This window comes from Scyliorhinus torazame, chromosome 3 (genome assembly GCF_047496885.1).
Source record: "Scyliorhinus torazame isolate Kashiwa2021f chromosome 3, sScyTor2.1, whole genome shotgun sequence".
NCBI classification, from domain to species: domain Eukaryota; kingdom Metazoa; phylum Chordata; class Chondrichthyes; order Carcharhiniformes; family Scyliorhinidae; genus Scyliorhinus; species Scyliorhinus torazame.
The window spans coordinates 285,677,322-285,699,057 of NC_092709.1; the positions used below are offsets into that span (position 1 = coordinate 285,677,322).

The 21,736-nt window shown below is 45.7% G+C and overlaps 1 protein-coding gene and 1 long non-coding RNA gene across 3 annotated transcripts in view; one reads left to right on the forward strand and one right to left on the reverse strand.

Moving 5' to 3' along the window:
* atp8b1 (ATPase phospholipid transporting 8B1) overlaps nt 1-21,736 on the forward strand; it is a 213,145-nt gene that overhangs the window by 50,832 nt on the left and 140,577 nt on the right. Inside the window, exon 1 of one of the 2 annotated variants that reach the window (XM_072497356.1) lies at nt 16,935-17,081. The exons of the other annotated variant lie outside the window; for it this stretch is intronic. The gene's annotated coding sequence lies outside the window, so the exon portion shown is untranslated. Of the gene's footprint in view, nt 1-16,934; nt 17,082-21,736 lie in introns of those variants that run through there. 2 annotated transcript variants of the gene reach the window in all.
* On the reverse strand, nt 6,802-16,850 carry LOC140409157 (uncharacterized). Its single transcript, XR_011940296.1, has 2 exons — nt 16,743-16,850; nt 6,802-7,487 (listed from the first exon to the last, which is right to left on the reverse strand). It is a non-coding gene; the product is annotated as an uncharacterized lncRNA (long non-coding RNA).

The following is a 21,736-nucleotide window of genomic DNA, read 5'->3' on the forward strand; positions in this document are numbered from 1 at the left end:
TTTGTGGACTCAGCTCCACTTTCCGGCCCGAACACCTTAGATAACTATCTATCTTTATCTTAAAAACATTTAATGAAGGAGCCTCTACTGCCTCATGTAATACAATGCCTGGGGACATGAAATGAAAATGAAATGGGGCATCCGTCACAGCTCGGATGCACATGTGTGCGGGCGTTTGCAAGAACCCACACAGGTCTCCGCCCGAGCCCTGGAATGAGCCAGAAAGGTTCAGGGTGCCCATCACCGTGACAGCCACCAGGAGTACCAGGTGAGCCACAGGTGTGTGATTGAGGCCGTCAACGTATGCTGCCGGTCACCTCCATGCTAAGAGGCCTGGGGGTGAGCGAAGGAGGTGTATGTTTGATAGGAGCGTAGCTGCAGTGTGATGTGGGACCTGGGTGTGACACACCAAGTTGTGACAAGCGAGCTGGCCAGGTTTCCTGGCTGGGGCAGGATGGATGGGAGCAGGCATGATTTGGAGTTGGATCTTTATCGTGAGGGGTGGTTGGTGAGAGGGCAGTGTGCCAGGGTCAGTTCCAAAGTCCACAGTGCAGGTGTCCTTTGGTTGGGGTGAGCTCTGGTTGGGATGAGCTGTACTAATCCCCTGCTTCAGAGGAGTGCCAATACCTGGTGGGCCAGCGACTGAGCATGGCCACACCCAAGCCCTTGATGATACTGCTGGGGTATGAGGGTTTCCGGGAGGGCAGGCTGGGATGTTCCCACATGGCTTGAGGCTCTCTTGAGCATTTACAGGACACAGTGAGCAGCCGGGGGCCTGGAGGTTGCACCAAATGGGTGTGTTTAAATCACGTGCTACAGCAATGGCGGTCTGAGCCAGGGGGGTCACCCCGAGGGCCTGGGCTTGGCACAAAGCCATTCCCCACTACTCCGAGGTCCAGGCAGCCACCCCGCAGCAAGTTAAACCAGTTTAGAGAATTTTCTTACTGTCTCCCTCCCCCTCAACTGCCATGGCATCCAAGACCCACTTGTAAATTCTTGCACCAAACTGTGCCTGCGTGGTTCCCGTCTGAGAGGGGTGAAGCATACTGTGTCCAACCAGCTAATGACATTCAAATACATGCAAATGATAGTTTTGCATGAGCGCACTGGCATGGGGTACTTCATTAACATCGCCAGAGGGGGACCGGAGCATGGCACTGGAATCTGCGAATTTTGCATTCGCCGATATTCTCTGCCCGGTCACAATTCTTGAGAGACGGAGAATCCAGCCCGAGAGCTTAATCACCAGTTTAGATGGCTGACGTAACAGAATATTGTAGCACAGCTCCAAGGTTTTCATTTCAGGGAAATGTTTGGTCAGATTTACATATTGAAATGATATGGCAACAAGGAACGAAAAATCAATTCTCCATTCTAGGTAGAAAATTTGTCGTGGTTGATGTTGAAAGAAACTAATTGTCCTTTACCTGTACTCTGTTTATATATTCATAATGTTGCTCAGGGCTACGTATAGTGCATCTCTTTGTTTGCCCCTGTTCCTGTGCACTCATCCTTTACTTGCTTGGCTATAAGTGTTCACTGAATAGGTAGTGGAGGTACATAAGGTATGTACATAAGGTACATATCAATGCATGTCAATGACCCAAATTCCCCAGAGCAAATGAAATGGCTCCACTAAAATAAACTATTGGTACTTTCCCAGATTTTATTTCCCTAATAGGATTTGCAGTGCAGATGTAGGTTGTTCAGCCCAACATCTCCATGCTGGTGATCATACTCTGCATAAGCCTCTGCCCACCCCTATTCAATTCACCCTGTTGGCATATCCTTCTATTCCATTCCCCCTCTTATGCTTACTGAGCTTCCCCTTGAATGAATCTTTTCTTTTGGAAAAGCATTTTTAATCGATGTAACAATTCTGTTATGTACAGACTTGTCCCTTTACTCCAAGTTGCAACACCATTTGAATGGGAGAAAGGGAAGCAAGGAAAACAGTGAATCTATAGAATTCCTACAGTACAGAAGGTGGCCATTCGGCCCATTGAGTCTATGCCAACCCTCTGAAAGAGAACCCTACTTAGGCCCACACCCCACCCTTTCCTCGTAACCAAGTAACCCCACCTAACCTTTTGGACACGAAGGGGCAATTTATCATGGCCAATCCACCTAACCTGCACATCATTGGACTGTGGGAGGAAACCGGAGAACCCGGAGGAAACCCACGCAGACACGGCGAGAACGTACAAACTCCACAGTCACCCAAGGCTGGAATTGGACCCAGGTCCCTGGCACTGTGAGACAGCAGTGCTGCCCACTGTGCTGCCATGCTGACTATTATGCAATCAGAAATTCTTACATGCTGTCTGGGAAAAAATGTTTAGGTTCCATCTCTTGCCATCTGATGGCAGTGATCTTCAACTTGCACTGTAGATTCATTATTATCTTTTAAATTAACCTTCTTTTCAAAACTGTATTTGCTACTATTAATTTTAGTATGGTAATTACCAAATGTATGCACCATCCAGATGAAACCACTGGTCCAAATCTCTGGACATAAGACCACCAGTTGGTTGTCAATGTAAACAACCAATCTTCCATTGGTTGTTTCCATTGAACTCTATTGGAAAATGTCATACATTTTTCCAATAGGGTTCAATGGATGTTTCAGGGCCAGATTTGTTTTCTTCATTGGAAATGAGTATCACTGGCAAGTTCAGCATTTGTTGCCCATCTCCAATTGCCCTTGAACTAACTGGTATGAAGGGTCATTTTAGAGGGTACATAGTGGTCAACCACATTACTATGGGTCTGGAGTCGTATGTCCGTCAAACCAGGCAAAGCTGGTAGATTTCTTTCCCTAAAGGGCATCTATGTACCAGACGGGTTTTCATGATAGTTGTCATGGTCACCATTACTGAGACTAACTTTGTATTCTGGATTTATGAATTGACTCGGCGCCATGTTGGAATTTGAACTATTGTCCCCAGGGCATTAGGCTGGGCTTCTGGATTATGAGTGCAGTGATGTTACCACAGCACTGCTTTCTCTCCTCGATTGGGCTGTGCTTTAATGAACACTTGTTCTCTTCATCCCTCCACTACTGTTGAACGCGCCTTTGAATTTCAATAAGTTGCTGAAGAGTTGTTTTAGGTGCCTGCATGCCATTGTAATGTATATGTGCTTGGCAGAGCAAGGGTTACCGTGGAACTGGAGCATAGCGCCACTGATGGTATGATGTATAGAGTCACAAGATAATAGATCCAAGCAAGAGCAGTCTGGAAAGAACACAAGCAGCCTACCTGCATGGTTGCAGCACCGTACAAGCCAGTAAGCTGGATCTGTATATCGTTAAAGACTCACATCAGCCTCAAGATTTCATAATTAAGAATTCAAAAGAATCTATATTACAACATTGCATTATACAGAAGTCACCATCTTCAGGAGGGATGGTTTAAAGGGGAAAACATTCAAGGTGTACTGCCAAACTTAAACCACAAGGGTAGTTTCTATCTGTCAGCAACAAACATAGTTGTACTGTTCAGATCAGATTGCACTTGGTTATTAGTGGAACTACTCAATTTCCCCTGAAAGGATCCTCATGCTAGCTTATCTAAAACAGTAGGCAATCAAGAACCTATACTTCTGCAATATTTTTCACATTGCTCGAATGTGTCTCATTCCTTTTACAGCCAAAGATTTATTTTTAAAGTGTATCTCAGTTGTTATGCAGACAAATAGTATAGCCAGTATCCAATGTAGCAAGATTTGGCAAGGATAATAAGATTAATCACCTTTTTTGATGGACCGAATTGAGTGAAGGATTGTTGACCAGTAGAGCTCCCTGCTCTTGCATCAAAGAAGTGCCATGGATCTTTAATGCCACCTCAACAGGCAAATAGGATTTTATTTTGCTTTTTCTATTGCCCCATTTAAATAAATTTTTCTAACTCTTGCAGTGCCATGGTTAACCAGTTTTTCCATACTGTACAACCGTGTGCACCCCCCCACCCCCCCATATTGTCACTTGGACTGTCTCTCACCTTCCATACAACCATAGAAAAGTTACAGCACAATCGGAGGGCATTTTGCCCATCTTGCCCATGCCAACTCAAGGACACCCAGGTGCCCTTTCTAATTCCACCTACCTGCACCCAGTCCAGAGCCCTGTAGCTTACAGCACTTAAGGTGCAAATCCAAGTACTTTTTAAAAGAGTTTAGGTTCTCTGCTTCCACCACCAACTCGAGCAGTGAATTCCAGACACCCACTACCCTCTGTATAAAAAAAAGTTCTTCCTCACGTCCCCTCGACACCTTCTGCCACTTATCTTGAATCTATGTCCCCTGGTTCTAGAATTCTCCACCAATATCCTGTCCACTCTACCTCGTCTCATGATTTTGTACATCTCTTCAAGTCATAGAATCCCTGCGGTGCAGAAGGAGGCCATTCAGCCCATCGAGTCTGCACTGACTCTTCGAAAGAGCGCTCTAACCTTGTCCGCACCCAATCCCACCCCACCTTATCCCCGTAATCCCATAACTTAACCAGCACATCCTTGGACACTAAGGAGCAATTTAGCATGGCCAATCCACCTAGCCCACACACCTTTGGACTGTGGGAGGAAACCGGAGCATCCGGAGCAAAGCCACGCAGACACGGGGAGAAAGTGCAATCACCCTTGTGGCCTCACCAGCGTTTTATACAATTCCAACATTATATCCTTTTATATTCTATACCTCTGCCAATGAAGGAGAGCATTCCATATGCATCCTTTCCAATCTTGTCTACTTGAACTACTGTCTTAGGGATCTGTAGATGTGTAAGCCAAGATCTCTCACTTCATCTACCCCTCTATACAATTTCTTCCACATTGACATTTCCTTCCATTATCTTTTTATGCCTCACTTCCTACAAATGCCCGGCACCTCCCAACAAACCAGCCAATATTATGTCACTTTGTGACCCACCTTCCTTTCAGTCCTTGTCTCAGCATATTCCTTCCAAAATAAAACTCGTACCCTTCACGTTGCTTCATTGGTGTCAGCCCTGCCTTACCTTATGTGATGATCTCATGGCTTCCATTTCACTGTTACCTATGCCCCTGCTTTGCCAATAATGGATGATCATTCTTCTGTATGTCTGGACTCTGGGGGCAGGGGGGAGAGAAAGACTTGTGTTTCTGTAGCATCTTTCGCAACCTCAGGTTGCACTAAATTGCTTCAATCAATGAGTGAGTTTTTTAAAGAGGAGTTATTGTGTAATTTGGGAAATGTCAAAACTTGTCTTCCTTGCAAAACCAAAATCTTAAAACCTGTTCCAATTGTTTGTGCAACCCTCTCTTTTCCCCATGCTCGACCTCATGTATTGTTTACCCTTTTTTTATTTCCAAGCTTTTTGGAATGCCCTCTTCAAAATGCTGCAACAACTAACTTGCTGAACTCTGTTTATCTGCTGGTCATTAATCCAAGTCTAAATGCTCGTTTTCTTTGCTTTCCAAGCTGTTCATTTCAGTGTAGGAAATTCTGAGCTCTCCAACTGCCTTGTACTTTAACAATCTTTAATTGCATAATTTATCCATGTTTATGCATGACCGTCCGGCTTTCTGCTGGTGCAGTGCCCAATTAGTTGTGGGATTTTTTTTGCAGTGGTTTCAATGTCACAAAGGAACTTGTTTGCACAGGTTAATGATGTCGTAGTGCAATAGAATTGAGGCCCGTTCTTAAATTCTGTAATGTTCCATCTGCAGCATGCTCCCAAGTGGAGTTCTATGAAAGGAGAAAGTAGATGACATTGCTATTATTATGATGCTCTGATCTCGGCAAAACAAGTGCATCTCCGCGTCGTTATTGTGTTTCTCAGATGCAACGTGATAGCAGGCAGGCATGTCTAACTCTTATTCAGCAAGTGTAGAAATGGGTTTATCATTATTTCTATAAACTTTATTTCTTCTGAACTTATTGATTCTTTGCTCAATGCATTTAATTCGATTGATTGCCCTTCAGCATCCAAAAAACACACAATGACTTGGGCCTAATGAGTGTGCAGTCTTTACAGGTTTCACAAAACATTTTTTTTGTAGAAGTACAGCTTCCTCTGTGGTTGATGGTGACTGATGCAGGACCGTTAAAATATGGAGAATTCCGGGCAGCACGGTGGCGCAGTGGTCAGCAGTGCTGTTTTGCAGCGCTGCGGTCTTTGGTTCCATCACGGCTCTGGTCCGTGTGGACTTTGCACATTCTCCCCGTGTTTGCGTGAATTTTGCCCCCACAATGTGCAGGGTAGGTGGATTTGCCACGCTAAATTGCACCTTAATTGGGCACTCTAAATTAATTATGGAGAATTCCCTCCTCTTAAAATAAGGCAGAAGGTGGCACCTATGACAGTGCAGCATTCCCTGAGCATTGCACTCGTGTAATCACTATTTGTGCTTAAATCTTCAACTTTGTCTTGAACCTGCAACTTCACAGCACCGTGGCTTCACAGCGCCAGGGTCCCAGGTTCGATTCCCGGCGAGATCTCTTGTCTGTGCAGAGTCTGGATGTTCTCCCCGTGCCTGTGTGGGTTTCCTCCGGGTGCTCCGGTTTCCTCCCACTAGTCCTGAAAGACGTGCTGTCATGTAATTTGGACATTCTGAATTATCTCCCTGTGTACCTGAACAGATGCCGGAATGTGGCAACTAGGGGCTTTTCACAGTAAATTCTTGGCAATGTAAACCTACTTGTGACAATAAAGATTATTATTATTATATGTCTGGAGCATCACATACAACTTGGAGCATATTTCCAGGATGACACTTTTCTGAAAGGAAACAAAGGGTTAGGAATGGACAGCAGGAGAAATGATCAAATTATATTTTTCTCATTTATTGACAATTATACCATCCCAACACCAGACCAGCTGGCAGCAAACTCAGCACAATTGTAAATGAAAGCTAGGGACTATTTTAGTTGGCAGCTCAAGTAATTTCTGGATTCATTTGTCAAGCCATCTTGATACTTGTTGATCATTGTCCTGGAAAGAGGTGCATGAAGATGTATGTTGATCAATAAGTGTGCTGTAACAACCATATTATAATGCTTCAGATAGTGCCCTGAGAATCTATTATACATGGTGCTAAAAATGGGATTTATCAAAAATGAAACAGCTGAAGGAACCTATTGGTCCAAACACAACCTGTTTGAACTAGAAGGCGTACAATCAGCCATAAATTATAGGAAAGCGAGGCTATTGAAACGATTGTGAGCTTAGCAAGTAGGTAAATAATGGTGATAGTGGAAGCAAATAATGTCTGTTTGTCTGGACCTTAAATATAAGAGAAAGCATTATGTGAATCACCAGGTTACTTGGAGCTCACACAGGCCACAGGCCATTTGGCACGAATGGTCGATGTTGTTCCTGATTCAATGAGGTTGGCTGTCAGCATGAGCTTCTGTTCCTTTCCTGCTTGTGTACATCTCCAACTCATTTTTAGATGCATTCTTGCCCTTCTTCAACTATTTCATGTGATAGCAAGTTCCACATTGAGCATCTGGGTAAAGAGATTGCACAGCTTTATTAATTTTAAAAGGCCAGCCAGGGGCAGGAATACTGTAGTTATCAGAGATGGCAGGTTACAAGCCCACATCCTCTACCACACAATGCAAGGGAACACCATCAGCTGTCAATTCCCCCTCGTGTCTCACACCATTCTGCTTTGGAATTATATTTCCATTCCTTCATTGTTGTTACTAGGTCAAAAACCTAAAACCCCCTTTTCTAGCAGTACTATAGTTTTACCCACAACACATGGTTCAAGAAGATGGCTCACCTATCACCTTCTTGAAGGACACCTGAGATAAGAAATAAAAGCTGGCCTTGCCAGTGACACAACATTCCATGGAAAACAAATTTTGATTTCTGCCTTCTGATCCAGCCGCCAAATGCAACAGGACTTGGACAATATCTTGGTTTGGGCTAACAAGTGGCAAGTAACATTCACATCACAACTGCCAGGCAATAGCCATCTCCAACAAGAGAGAATCTAGCCATGTGGCCCTTGTCACTCACCAGACTTACCATCACTGAATCCCCCACCCTGAACAACCTTGAGGGTTACCATTGAACAGAAACTTGAACTGGACTAGCCACATAAATACTGCGCTGGAAGAGCAGGTCAGAGGCTAGAAATCTTGAGGCAAGTGACTCCCTAAAGGCCCGTCCACTACTAAAAATTACAACCCAGGAATGTGATAGAATGCTGTCCACTTGCCTGGGTAAGTGTAGCTCCAACAACACCAAAGAAGCTTGGCGCCATCCAGGATGCAGCAGCCCGCTTGATTGCTCCCCCTTCTACAAACCTGCATTTCGTCCACCACTGACGTATAGTGGCAACAATGTGTACCATCTATATGATGCACTGCAGGTTCCTCAGACAGCACCTTCCAAACCCACAAAACCATTACCATCAAGAAGGACGAGGACAGCAGATACATGGAAGTTCACACTATCTGGAAGTGGCCCGCCAAGTCACCCCCCACACCCCATCCTGACGTGGAAATGTATCGCAATTCCTTCACTGTCACTGGATCTAAACCCTGGAAATCCCTCCCAAACAGCACTTTGGATGTACCTACACCACATGGACTGCAGGGAAGAATGCAGCTCACCACTATCATCTTCTCAAGGACAGTTGGGAATGGACAATAACTGCTGGCTCAGCCAGTGATGCTCACATCCCATGAATGAATAACAAAAGTCTGATGTCACTAAAAATGGCTACTATATGAAATTAAATCAACGGAGAACATTGTCACAAATAACTTTCTGAACTACTTGGAAAATATTCCGTTAAGTAACATAAGTCCGTTAAGTAACATAAGACCTGGAATGGGAAAGAAGTGTGTAGTCAAGAAAAGGTGTGGAAAGCTGAGCTTAAAATTAAATGACCAAGGACTTCCGGTGGTGGTTGTAGATAGAGGTCACACATTAGGTGGCTCCTGCTCGAGTCTCTGGCTTTTGAACTTTTATGCCCGGCTTCAGGGTGTTGGTGTGGGAAGCCACAAGTAAGACTAGGGATGTCGAAGTCGCAGAAGAAAGGAGGAGGTGTGTAACGGTGCGGCTGTGACTCCTGCGGGAAGAAATATGAAATATGGTGGGGGCTGGGTCATGGGGTGGGGCCATTCCCCCCAGGGTGGAAACTCTGATGCCAGCGGTGTTTGAAAGGCTATTTGCCAAACATATGGAGGTGCTTCGGGGGGGGGGGGGGGGGGGGTGTTGGTGTAGATGATGGCTTGGCTGAAAGAGTGGGTTGAGGAGGCAATTGCCCCTGTAAAGGCAGCAGTGATGAAGATGTCGCTCGACGTGCGGGAGCAAGGAGCTCGAGGGGGTGGTGGGTCCGAGGCCGACCGAATACTTTGCGAAGATGTTTGCTGAGTTGATTGGGGGGGGGGGGGGGCGGCAAGAACCCTCTCAGTTTGGAGTTGGACAAAGCAGAGACGAGATGTGGGGGGCAGCCTTTGGACGGAAGAAGATGGCATTGTGTGGCAGTGGAGTGAGATTCAGAGTGGTCTACCCAGTGAAGCTGAGAGTGACTAATTCAGAGGACTTTTATTTTGAGATGGTGGAGGCGTTCGTTAAGGCTGAAGGACTGGGACTGCGATGAGAGTTGGGATTTGGACTTGGTTGGTGGAGTTGGGGATTGTATTTTCTTATTGAGGGTTTTCAGGCGCCCAGATTTTGTTTCTGTCTCTTGAATGGGAGGGTTTGTTTACATGTGTTTTGGGTTTTGGTTTTCTGTTTTCCTGATGGGTGCGTTTTTTTTATTGTTCCTTGGTTTAATAGAGGTTTGTTTTGGGCAGGTGGGGCCGGGTTACTGAGGAGGAGGAGGGGGCTCTGGCAGGGGCCACCATACTGGCAAACGTAGCATGGCTAGAGAATGGGAGTGCGGTGGGGGAAGGGGCTGTGTAAGTGGAAAACTTGTCGAGTAGGTTTTGATGGACCTGAGAGGTGTGAATTCGGGGCAGAGGGAATCGATACGGGGTGAGGTGTTTGCAAGAGGAAATGGATGGATTAATGGAATTCTGGGAGTGGGGGTCAGCGGTAACAAAAGGATGGGGCGGGCCTGGCCACCTGGGCAGTGCTCAGGATAAGGTTGATGGCCGAGTTTGGAGGAACTGGGCGAGGAAGTTTAGGTTGGCAGCGGGTGAAGTTTCAGGTATATGCAGGTGTGGGACTTTGCGGGAAGGTCTTCCTGACCTGCCTGTTAGCGCCTGCCTCCTTGTTGCTGGAGGCAGTGCTGTCAGCAGTGGAGGTTGGACAGGGGGGGCGTCATCTCAACGATTAATGGGAGGATTTTGGAGGGGGATGGGGTGTCCATGGAGGAGGTTAAGGGCGACGTGGGAGGAAGAGTTGGTGTGGCGCTGGAGGAGAGAGTATGGTGTGAGGTGCTGCGGAGGGTAAATGCCTCTTTTATGCACGAGGCTGGGGCTGATGCAGCTGAACGTAGTGTACAGGGTGCGCCTTACAAAGGATGAGCTGGCTGTTTGAAAGGGTGGAGGATGTCTGTGAGCGATGTGGCAGGGGCCTTGCGAATCATGTGCATATGGTTTGGTCCATGAGAGATTTTGGAGCTGGAGAGATTTTAGATGACGTTGTTCAGTCCAATTTTGGGGGTTTTTGTGTTTCCTATATTCGGGGTGTCGGACCGATGGAATCTTGTAGCTTTATTCTCTGAGAAGTTTGAATCTCAAACTTTTCCTATATTCGTGACTTAAATCAAGCCTCCACCTTTTTTAATAAGATCCGGTTTGGGACCATTAATATTTTGCTTGAAGCAGACAAAGTTTGAGTATCAAACTTCTCCGAGAATCAAGCTCCAAGATTCCACCGGTCCGACACCCCGAATATGGCTTCTAGGAGGCAGGGCTCCACATCCACATCCCTAACAGCACTGTGCATGTACCTATGAAACATAGACTGCAGCGGTTCAAGAAGGCAGCTCAACCTCACTTTCTCAAGGGCCATTACAGATGGGCAATAATGCTGCCTAGGCATCATTGACCACATTCCATGGATGTATAAAAAAGGAAAAATGTACACCATAAGGTCCAGGGGATACGTCAGCTTTAAATCTCATTATCTCCAGTACAATTTATTCAAATGAATAAAGTGTTGTCGGAGAAATTCACTTGTGGAATTCCAAGTCGGGAGCAAATGAAGCCTTTGTTTTGTGCCTAGCTTTGGTGATGGATACTGCACTAAAGCCTGTTGGGAGGCTTCTCTCATGCTAATTTTCAAGGACAAGTCAAAAATGGAAAATTACCCATAAGCAGATCATGTCAGTGATACGAAAGTTATTGGATGGATCATTAGGGGTTAATTGTGTGACTACAGTGACTGTGACGTTAAGAAAGATTTTTAATGTAGCTCTTGAAAAAGGTTATATGATTGCATTCTGGTTTAAATCGTCAATAGGCTACTATATTTTAATGGATATGAAGCCTGGTAGAGATAGTGTAACTTGTATTTTTCCCTTTAGGTTTCTGACAGGTATCTCATAACTGGTTCCTGTACCAACATAAATGTCCTATGGAAGTAGAGAGTCAATCCTGGGCTGGACAACAAATCCGTTTCAACCTTTGAAACAAGATATTAATGATCTGGATAATAACCACAAGTTTGAGGTTGCTTTGCAGACCTGAGAGAACCCATTAAAAAAAAAAAGGGCCTACTCCTGCTCCTAGTTCTTAGGTTCTTAAGAAACCATTCAGGTCATCGTTTTTGTACTTGTGTCAACTCTTGAATCCTATTTTAGGGAGGGTGGATTTTCAGGCTGTTCCCGCCAGCTGAATCTTCTGGTCCCACCGACAGCAAACTTCTGCCACAAATTTCCCGGTGGTGGGGGGTGGATAATGGGAAATCCCATTAACAGGGGTGGGGACCAAAGATCCCAATGGCGGGTGCCCTGTCACCACCAAGAAACACGCCACGGGGAGTACAGAAAATCATCCCCATCCCTATGCAATATAATTTTACATTTTAGTTACTCAAATGACTACAGTTCCTCTTGGATGTTTAAAGTCCACCTCCATAGCTACTTTTGGGGAACCCTCTGTGAAAAGGAATCTTATGTATATCGAAAGATTGGAATTACTCAGCAGATCAGGCAGCAACTTGAGAAAAACAACCAGTTGACATTTCAGAACTGTCTATTGTGAGTACAATCTCACTTTTATATTTTAAAAATTTCATAGAATCATAGAATTTTCCATCATGTTTCCTCTTCAATTCATAGTTAGCACAATAGCTGTGTTACTTTGTTGCTCTTTATATTGGTCTAAGTACAGGTTGCTATGACGGGTCCCCAGGCAAGGTTACACAAATCTGTTATCCTCAGAGGAGGAGAGATGAGCTGGATCCCTTTCTTTACTCTACTCCCTCGGTTGGTCACAACAAGGTTAATTTTAAAAGGATTCTTCCCTTGCGGCTAACATGTCCCAGCCCCAAATTTTATGTTCTAAAAACAACAATTTAACCAGGCTTTCTTGAGTTTGAGCTACTGATTGCAAGAAAAATGATAAAACGTATACACAAACATTCACACCGATTAGAATTGACAACTGAGTCCAAAAGTAAGTTTTTTTTTTTTTAAAAAGGGGATCCGTCTGATTTGTGCATGAGGAGTAGATGGTAGAACCTTGTGATTTGTGATTCCACAAGTGCCGACTTCAGCAGGTGTGTAGTCAGCTTTGAGACTTCAGTGTTCTGTGGTTTAGCTGAGAAACTGCCCTGCTTCGCTGTGGCTTTGTTGACAATAGTATGTTAATTGATGATTGGCTTCTATCTTGTTATTGCCCTTTTCAAACTCTGCTGCAAAGTGGGGAGAACATGCGGCGCATGCAAAATTAGATCAGAGTCATAGTCATTGACATAGGCAACTATGTGTCCAGGTCTCTCTCGCTATTGGATCACTTCCTTTGAAAGCCTCCGATCCATTGACACAACATGGAAACAATTCAGTGTTTTCGCCAGAGGAAGACCGTGCTGCAATTTGACCAGTGAAAACTGATCAGATTGGTTTGTACTTCCAAACGTTGAGCACCAAATTGCAGTAAATAACAGCAAGGTTATTGAAGACTGGCAGCATATAAGCAGGTGAAATGCTAGAAATCTGAAACAAAACTTTGAAAAGGTTTGGGTTGGGCAGTATCTGTAGAGAAAGAGAGAGAAGCATTTAATGTTGTGATGTGGAGATGCCGACGTTGGACTGGGGTGAGCACAGTACGAAGTCTTACAACACCAGGTTAAAGTCCAACAGGTTTGTTTCGATGTCACTAGCTTGCGGAGCGGTGCTCCTTCCTCAGGTGAATCACCCTGAGGAAGGAGCAGTGCTCCGAAAGCTAGTGACATCGAAACAAACCTGTTGGACTTTAACCTGGTGTTGTAAGACTTCGTACATTTAATGTTGGTTAGTGGCCTTTCATCAGAACAGGGAAGGTTAGTAATATGATGGGCTTTCAGCAAGGCGGAGCAGAGGCGAAGTTATGTGATCACGTCAAAGGCAAGAGAAATCAAATGATGATGCAAGAACAAAAAGGTGGTGATGGTTCAGCAAAGAAACAACATGGGAGAAAGCTGTAAATGGGGATAGCAGAATAATCACCAACCGTTGCTGTCCAAAAACAAGCTAGATGTTTTCTTATGAAATTGTTGAACCCAATGACCTGAATTTTAGCAACCTCTCCAGATGGTGGGAATAGTGATAGAAGGTGGCTCGTAAAATAGGGAGGCTTGTAAGACCATAAGAGCGGAAGTAAGGCCATTCGGCCCATCGGATCCACTCCACCATTCAATCATGGCATATTTCAACTCCATTTACCCGCTCTCTCTCCATAGCCCTTAATTCCTCGAGAAATCAAGAATTTATCAACTTCTGTCTTAAAGATACTCAACGTCCCGGCCTCCACCGCCCTCTGCGGCAATGAATTCCACAGAGCCACCACTCTCTGGCTGAAGAAATTTCTCCTCATCTCTGTTCTAAAGTGACTCCCTTTTATTCTAAGGCTGTGCCCCCGGGTCCTAGTCTCCCCTGCTAATGGAAACAACTTCCCTACATCCACCCTATCTAAGCCATTCATTATCTTGTAAGTTTCTATTAGATCTCCCCTCAACCTCCTAAACTCCAATGAATATAATCCCAGGATCCTCAGACGTTCATCGTACGTTAGGCCTACCATTCCTGGGATCATTCGTGTGAATCTCCGCTGGACCCGCTCCAGTGCCAGTATGTCCTTCCTGAGGTGTGGGGCCCAAAATTACTCACAGTATTCTAAATGGGGCCTAACTAATGCTTTATAAAGCTTCAGAAGTACATCCCTGCTTTTATATTCCAAGCCTCTTGAGATGAATGACAACATTGCATTTGCTGGCTGGGACTGCTCCCTAGTTCATTCCCTTCACCCGGGAAGATGGAACGGAGGCGGTCCTGGGTGTGGTTGGCTGATTTCTGAACCGAGGTGGGGAGCTCATTTTCATAATTAAGGACTCCATTAGGAGCCATTAAGCAGAGTCACCAGCATGTGACTTCACGTCACAGTCTCTTTGTGGCTGACCAGGACGCCATCAAAGTTAGAGGCTCAATGGGATGCGGTGGGCAGGAAAGGCAGCTCCCACAGCTCACCTATTCTCCTGGAGAGCCTTCCCTTCTAATGGGTGAAGTCCTTTCCTCCTCGGCCATCCAGAATTTTCAGTTATACTTTGCTGTTCAAGGATGCCTCCATGGTGCCTGGTTGCCATGGGCATGGTGCCAGAATGTTGCCTGGTATGGAGGGACGATCTTATGAGGAAAAGCTGAGGGACTTGTTTTCGTTAGAGAGAAGGTTAAGAGGTAATTTAATTGAGGCATACAAGATGATCAGAGGATTGTATAGGGTGGACAGTGAGAGCCTTTTTCCTCGGATGGTGATGTCTAGCACGAGGGGACATAGCTTTAAATTGAGAGGAGATAGATATAAGACAGATGTCAGAGGTAGGGTCTTTACTCAGAGAGTAGTAAGGGCGTGGAATGCCCTGCCTGCAACAGTAGTGGACTCGCCAACACTAAGGGTATTCAAATGGTCGTTGGACGATAAGGGAATAGTGTAAATGGGCTTTAGAGTGGTTTCACAGGTCGGCGCAACATCGAGGGCCGAAGGGCCTGTCCTGTGCTGTTATGTTCTATGGTGAGATGCACTTCAGATCCTTTATTTGCCTGAGCAGCACCCACCCTCTGAGCTGGCTTCATTGGCAACTCGCCAATTGCCCACTGCCAGTAAGAGTGGGCTTGGAATCCCCATTTGGTCTCAACATTGGGGTCTCGAGACCCACAGTAAGATTCAGTTCAGTGAGTCTTGAAGGCTGACAAATGTATTGTTGAAAGAATATGTTCCCTGAACTTCATTGAAACCATAAGTGCTTGTTGAATTTTTTTGTGCTTGCTTTATTTGAATTGTTAGGCTATGGAAGTAATGTTTCTATTTGAGCCTTGCTGTGAAATTCCTTGACCGAACAAGAGATTACCTTTTTCTGTTTGCCTAATCGTGTATCCAAACAACATCCCACCTTCCCCAACACCTTTGAGGAAATAACTGTTCCAATACTACTGAATAAGTTGTATGTTGTGGAATTGCTTAATTGAATCTTGAGCAGTAAATGTGATTGATTATAGGGTGCAAGGTTTAGTTATGGGAGTGGCTGTTGATGCAAAACCTAAAATCCATTGTGCATCCTGTAACTGTGTAATTGCCAATTTTAACTTTTCCAAGTTTTGTTTAAAGTTTGTTTGAAGTATCAGAGTGAGTGAGTCAGCGTTACTGGAAATAAGCTCAGTACGAATTTAAGTTTCCCGCTGAAACGTCTCATCCTTTAGATGCTGATTAAGTTGTGTTTCCATTTGTGGTTTTTAAAGCTTCTAAAATGCAGGGTTTTTAAAAAAAAATCCCCTTTGGCGAAAAAGCAAGTGAGTCCTTAAACTGCTCCCATGGACATTGCACTGAATAAGGCATTAACCCATTTAAAATAAACATGTCAATGCTGAGATTGAACTAGTGGTTAGAGGTGTGTTTACCCTATGTTAAGCATTCATCTATTATCACCAGCTCTAATTTCAAAACTGCTGTTTTTAGTTTGTGAAGTTTATATTTTCTTGCACTGCAAAATAGAAATCTATGTGCATTCTATCTTGTTTTAAAGTGCACAAAAGCACAGATTGTAGACAAAAAAGTTTTGTGCCGTGGGCTGTGCTGGAAATCTTTTTGGACTCGACTTGATTTTACTTGGTGGTGTGGTTTAAAAAAAAATAATCTTTACATACAATAAAACTGAAACCAGCCCAACCTTTGACAGTAATGAACATTACACACGTGTGGCAACTGATTGACAAATCAGTGAAGATCCCTTCCCAGATATTTCGGTAATGTACTATAGTAAAACCATAAATCTGGATTTTGTTTTTCCCTGATTCTATTTAACGTTGGTGCCGAACCATCAGGTTTGTGGTCCGTACCTCCAGGCAAGTTCAAATTCTGGTATTTGGCAATTAGCGTTAAATATAGCAAACAAGTTAGTTTTATTAGCACGGCACCCATTTTCACCATTTTGACGGGAATATTGCTGAGAGCGCACAGGATGTAATGCCAATTTATCATTGGCTGGAGTTTGGATCAGCTTGGCTTGATGCAAATTGCTGAAGGTGGGCTGTGCTTTGTTAGTTTCTCCATTAACTAGCGACGGGGCATTACTGCTACATTAAATAAATATGCAGTCTTACCTGAGGCCTACCAGGAACTGTTGCCAGCGGAGCCTTTCCATCAGATAGCATGTAATTGTGCCTGGCAAATGACATTACTTCCAGTTATTGTGGCTGCCGATATCAAAGAAATATAGGAGTGAAAGTTCGGATCAAATACAAGGCTCAGCGTAGTTTGGTTTGAAGGTACAAAGGTGTGTTTGCTCTCGAGATGGCAAAAGACATGGAACAATTTGACTAAATTGAAGTTTGAGACTTGAGGTCTGCTAATGCCTCACCATGTATGGGTGCAAGATAGTTTTGCAATCAACTAGTGCAACCTTTAATTGCCTGCATTTTATTCCTCTGGTTCAGAGAAAGGTAAGCTACTTGTTTCCTTTTGCAATCCATATAGCTGAATCGTTATTTAAAGGTAACGACATTTGCTCTGCCAGAATAACGAATTGAAAAATGTAGCCATTTTGATGCTTCGTTATTTCAGCTGATTTTTGTTTGTTGTGATATCACAAATCTAAGTGCATTGCAAATACAGTAAGGGTTCATTCTCTTGATCAGCTTCTCTTGAGAGAATGCTACAGTCACAAAAGTTCAACATTTAATGTGATTTATTGACATTCTTCTTAGTCAATTGAGTTACCACTTTATGCTAATTTAAAAGCAAAATGCTGGAAATCTGATATCTGCGACAAATCTCGAAGCGACTAATATCACTTTTATACTCATGTTTCTGTTGAATTTGATGTCATTTTTTAAATGTAGAACATGGCTGAAGTATAAGTCAGCTACTACAATTAAACTTCAATTATACTTGAATTTGGCATGCAATGCTTGGAGGGAGGAGGGGTGGGGTGTGTATGTGTGTGCGTAGGGGGAGGTGTGTGTGTGTGTGTGTGTGTGTGTGTGTGTGTAGGGGAGTGGGGGTTGTGTGCCTGTTGGGGCCTGGGGGGTATGTGTGTGGTGGAGAGGGTATGCGTGGGGGGGGGGGTGAAGGCACGTGTGTGTGTGTGTGTGTGTGTGTGTGTGTGTGAGGGAGGGGGGTGGGGGTGGGGGGTCCGGATCATAAAGGTACATCTCCAACTAACAAATACCCTACAGTGCAACAACTATCGAGGACATTTCATTTCAATTTGTGTTCCTTAAAAAAATAATATAAACAATAACCTTTTATAATCTGAATTTTTGCAGACCTGGGCTTAAGTGGATTTTTCTGGTGTTGACACTTGCTCTGTTCCACAGAAATCATAGAAAAGCTACCATTTGGCCCACTGTGTCTCCGGCCAAAAGAGATGAAAAGAAGCGAGCCATTAATTTTAATTTCACTATCCAGCACTTGGTCTGCAGCCTTGCAGGTTATAACTCTTCAGATGAAGATTTAGGTATGTTTTTTTTTAATGAGTTGAGCGTTTCAGACTCTACTGCCAATTCAGGCAGTGAATTCCAGATGTCCACTGTGGTCGGTGTGAAAAATGCTTTCCTCCAGTCACCTATTATCTTTCTACCGATCATCATATGTCTTGGTAATTGACCCCTCAGCTCACAGAAACAGGTCTTTCCTGCCTCAGCCCCTCAATGTTGTACAATTCAATTAGGTCACCCCTCAGACTCCCCTCTTTGAAGGAAAACAACCCTAGCCTGTAGCTGCAATTTTCAAGTTATGGCAGCATTCTTGTAAGTCTTCTCTGCGTTCTCTCTAGCAGAACAATTACATCCTTATTGTACAGTGTTACATTACATTACATTAAAGAAGCCATCCCCTATGGACAAGCGCTCCATATACACAGGATCTGCTCAGACGAGGAGGAGCGTAACAGACATCTACAGACGTTGAAAGATGCCCTCGTGCGAACGGGATATGGCACTCGACTCATCGAGCGACAGTTCCAACGCGCCACAGCGAAAAACCGGACCGACCTCTTCAGAAGACAAACATGGGACACAACCGACAGAATACCCTTCGTCGTCCAGTACTTCCACGGAGCGGAGAAACTACGTCATCTTCTTCACAGCCTTCAACACGTCATTGATGACGATGAACATCTTGCCAAGGTCATCCCCACACCCCCACTACTTGCCTTCAAACAACCGCGCAACCTCAAATGAACCATTGTTTGCAGCAAACTACCCAGTCTTCAGAACAGTGACCACAACACCACACAACCCTGCCATGGCAATCTCTGCAAGACGTGCCAGATCATCGACATGGATACCACTATTACACGTGAGAACACCACCCACCAGGTACGCGGTACATACTCGTGCGACTCGGCCAACGTTGTCTACCTCATACGCTGCAGTAAAGGATGTCCCGAAGCGTGGTACATTGGCGAGACCATGCAGACGCTGCGACAACGAATGAACGGACATCGCGCAACAATCACCAGGCAGGAATGTTCCCTTCCAGTCGGGGAACACTTCAGCAGTCAAGGGCATTCAGCCTCTGATCTCCGGGTAAGCGTTCTCCAAGGCGGCCTTCAGGACGCGCGACAATGCAGAATCGCCGAGCAGAAACTTGTAGCCAAGTTCTGCTCACATGAGTGCGGCCTCAACCGGGACCTGGGATTCATGTCTCATTACATTCATCCCCCACCATCTGGCCTGCAAAATCCTACCAACTGTCCTGGCTTGATACAATTCACACCCCTTTAACCTGGGGTTACCCCATCTCTGGATCTGTAAAGATTTAATCACCTGCTAATGATCGCATTCCTAGCATTGTTTGGCATCTTTGAATTTGTCTATGTATGTGTTTCTGGAACAGACCTCTTCATTCACCTGAGGAAGGAGCAGTGCTCTGAAAGCTAGTGACATCGAAACAAACCTGTTGGACTTTAACCTGGTGTTGTAAGACTTCGTACTGTGCTCACCCCAGTCCAACGCCGGCATCTCCACATCATCTTTATTGTAATGTGGTGTACACCACTCCAGCTGTGGCCTAACCAGTGTTTTGAACTATTCCAACATCACATCCCTGCTTTTGTATTCAGTACCTCGCCCATTAAGGGAAAGCATCCCACATGCTTTCTTTTCCACCTTATCCACTTATCCTGCCACCTTCAGGGACCTGTGAACATGACTCCAAGGTACATGCACTTCCTCAACTCCTCTCAATATCCTCCCATTTATTGAGTATTCCTTTGCTTAGATTGGGGAACATGCAGGCGGGGAAGGCCCCGGGGCCAGATGGGTTCCCGGTGAAGTTTTATAGGAAATATGTGAACCTGCTAGGCCCGTTGTTAGTGAGAACTTTCAGTGAGGCAAGGCAGAGGGGGACCCTACCCCCGACAATGTCCAGGGCGCTGATCTCGCTGATTCTGAAGTGGGAGAAGGACCTGCTGCAATGTGGGTCGTATAGACCGATCTCGCTCCTCAATGTGGATGCTAAGCTGCTGGCAAAAGTACTGGCTACGAGAATTGAGGACTGTGTCCCAGAGGTGATTCATGAGGACCAGACGGGATTCGTTTTTAAAAAATATGTGGCAAGTCATGAACATGGCCAGTCAATACGATACATAACTTTGTACATAGGATTCTTCCCGTACGCGTCAGTTTCCGGATCATTCATGTATTTTCTTGCTCAAATGCCCCTCCGAGAAACCCCCCCTGCCCCCTCCCTCCCTCCTGGTTTCCCCCCCACCCTGGGTTGCTGCTGTCCGACCCTCATCTAACGCTCCACGAGATGGTCTAGGAACGGTTGCCACCGCCTGTAGAACCCCTGCACAGACCCTCTCAAGGCGAACTTAATCCTCTCCAACTTGATAAACCCAGCCATATCGTTTATCCAGGCCTCCACGCTGGGGGGCTTCGCCTCCTTCCACATTAACAAGATCCTTCGCTGGGCTACTAGGGACGCAAAGGCCAGTATGCCGGCTTCTTTCGCCTCCTGCACTCCCGGCTCGTCCACTACTCCAAATAGTGCTAGCCCCTGGCTTGGCTTGACCCGGACTTTCACCACCTGGGATACTATTCCCGCAACTCCCCTCCAGTGCCGGGCATGACCAAAACGTATGGACATGGTTCGCCGGACTTCCTGAGCACCTCCCGCATCTGTCCTCCACCCCAAAGAACCTACTCCGCCTCGCCCCCGTCATATGCGCTCTATGAACCACCTTCAATTGTATCAGGCTAAGCTTGGCACACGAGGAAGAGGAATTAACCCTACTCAGGGCATCAGCCCACAGACCCTCATCAATCTCCTCCCCAAGCTCCTCCTCCCACTTGCCCTTTAGCTCCTCTACCAAAACCACCACCTCTTCTTTCATCTCTTGACAGATCGCCGAAACCTTGCCTTCTCCGACCCATACACCCGAAATCACCCTCTCTTGAATCCCCTGTGCCGGGAGTAGCGGACATTCCCTCACCTGTCGCCTCACAAACGCCCTCACTTGCATGTATCTGAAAGCGTTTCCCGGGGGTAGCCCAAATTTCTCCTCCAGCGCCCTTAAGCTCGCAAACGTCCCGTCAATGAACAGGTCCCCAATTCTTCTGATCCCTGCCCGATACCAGCTCTGAAACCCCCCCGTCCCTCTTTCCTGGGACGAACCGATGGTTGTCTCTAATCAGGGGCCATACCGAGGCTCTCGTCGCACCCCTGTGCTGTCTCCACTGCCTCCAGATCTTTAGCGTTGCCGCCGCCACCGGGCTCGTGGTGTACCTTGCCGGAGGGAGCGGCAGTGGTGCCGTCACCAGTGCCCCCAGGCTCGTTCCTTTGCAGGACGCCATCTCCAGCCTCTTCCACGTTGCCCCCTCTCCCTCCATTGCCCACTTACGGATCATTGCCACGTTGGCTGTCCAATAGTAACCACCCAAATTCGGCAGCGCCAGCCCTCCTCTATCTCTGCTACGCTCCAGGAACCCCCTCCTTATCCTTGGGGTGTTACCCACCGACACAAATCCCATAATGCTCCTACTTACCCTCTTAAAGAAGGCCTTAGTAACCTCAGGAGGACCACCATTTTAACCGACTGTACCCTACCCGCCAGCCAGAGTGGCGGCATATCCCACCTTTTAAAGGCAAA